Here is a 2286-nt window from a genome sequence, read left to right as displayed (position 1 = left end):
GAAGACAGCGTCGCCGCAGCACCAACGAGGCCTGCCCCAGAGGAGTGAAAGAAGTCCGACTCACCAGAGTCGGAGAAGAAGCCCGACTCACCAGAGTCGGAGAAGAAGCCCGACTCACCAGAGTCGGAGAAGAAGCCCTTCCCGCCACGGGGAGAGGAGCCGGACTAAGGATGCGAGGAGCCGGTCGCCGCGGGTCATTCGACACGTGGTCAGACAGCCCCTCAACCCCTATGTCCTAGAGGTCCCGGTGCCGACTAAGCTAAAGTTGCCGCCCATATCATACAAAGAAGAAAGCGACCCAACCGACCATGCCGAGGCTTTCGAGTCTTACATGTCGGTATGGGAACAGCCTGATGAGGTTTGGTGCCGAGTCTTCCCAACGACCCTGCATGGGATGGCACAAAGTTGGTACAAGGGGCTACCCAATGGGTCGATATACTGTTATGGCGACCTAAGGGACATATTTTTGGCCCAGTATTCTTGCAATAAGAGAAGGGCCGTCGAGACATCGGATCTCCTGACTATCAAACAGGAGGGAGGCGAGTCTCTCCGAAGTTATGTGAAGAGGTTCGACGCCAAGGTTCAGCAGATTCGTGAGCTGAACAGCGAACTGGCGGCCTTCGCACTAATGAAAGGCCTCCCGAGAGGGGACTTAAAAAACGAGCTCATCAAGTGCGGAGGCCTGAACCTAGACTCCGCCAGGAAGATGGCCGACCAAGCCATAAAGGTGGAGGACTATCACAAAACCTGGGTGGGCCACAGCGAGGCCGGGCACTCAGAGAGTAAGAGCCGCCGGGAGGACAACCCGGATGAAGGACGCCGTGACAATAATAGGTCACGGTCAGACAAGTCCGCCAGGAAACAGAACTCGGCGGGCGCCGGGGGGAGTTCGGGACCGTACTACCAAAAGCGGTACAATGGTCACACCCCCCTGGTCGTATCTGCTGCCGAGGTCTTCTCCCTGAGCAAGAACGAGGGTCAGAAGTGGGAAAGGCCTCCCAAGGCGAGGGGGGACGGTGACACGAGCCAGTACTGTGAGTACCACGACCACACCGGTCACTTAACTGACAACTGCCGGCATCTGAAGAATGCTTTTGAAGAGCTGATCCGGAAGGGGAGCCTCAGCAATTATGTTGCCGGAGGCCAAAAGACTAATACCGGCGGCTCAAATAAAAAATCCGTCTTTGAACGGATAGGAGTAATCCATGTTGTCATCGGGGGCAACGAGAACGGTGGGTCCGCTCATGGGCACAAACGGCACCTGAACGAGCTGTATCAGGCCATCAACTTTGTGCCCAAAACAGCGGTCCCCGCTTCCAACATCGCCGATATGACTATTGGGAAGAAGGACTACGAGGGAGTCATCACACCGCACAGCGACCCGCTTGTAGTCCACTTGGACATAGCCAACCACCTGGTCAAGAGGTGCCCGATTGACACAGGCGCCTACACGAACATCATGTTCAGGGAGTGCTTTCTCAGTCTCGGTCTGAAGGTTGAGAACTTGAGCCCCCGCACCAATCCGTTGTACGATTTTTCCGGCCTACTGGTACCCTCGGGGTCAATCAGATCGCCGGTGATGTTCGGCGAGGGGAATGCGGCTAAGAATGTCCTATCCGAGTTCGTGGTCATTGACGGCTCGTCCGCCTACAACGTCCTCATAGGCCGAGTCACTCTGAGCGAGGCCGATGCAAGTAATGTCCATCGGGCCCCGACACGATGTATGTCTCGGACCGGGGAAGCGCATAAGCTCGTCTCAAAGGACGAAAAAGACGAAGTGGTCAACGTCCGGATATCCGCGAGGGTGCAACATGCAATCCCTCAAAGTGGCGAAGAAGTCGAGAAGGGGAAGAGCCCATCCTTACAAAGAGGGCAAACTCATGGATGCCACCTGTCGGCATGGTCGAAGGCGCCGAGACCGAAGAAGTGGAAATTGACCCAGGGCGCACCGTAATCGCGTCGGTGTCAACCGGAGCCAAAATTCGGGCCGCTCTCCTAGACTGCCGAGGAAGAACAAAGACGTCTTCGCTTACTCTCAGCCGAGATGCCAGGGCGTGAGCGGGAGGTAATTGTTCACAAGTCGAACGTACTCTCCACCACTCGCCTGTCAAGCACAAGATGAGGAACTCCTCGGCCCGAGAAGGATGAGGCCATCAAAGCCGAGGTAGATAAATTACTAGCGGCGGGCTTTATCATGCCTTGTACTTATCCTGAGTGGTTAGCTAATGTTGTAATGGTGAAGAAATCATCGGGGGCGTGGAGGATGTGTGTAGATTTTACCAATCT

The sequence above is a fragment of the Silene latifolia genome, chromosome 11, assembly GCF_048544455.1.
Source record: "Silene latifolia isolate original U9 population chromosome 11, ASM4854445v1, whole genome shotgun sequence".
NCBI lineage: Eukaryota > Viridiplantae > Streptophyta > Magnoliopsida > Caryophyllales > Caryophyllaceae > Silene > Silene latifolia.
Note: the sequence above shows the minus strand (reverse complement) of the source record.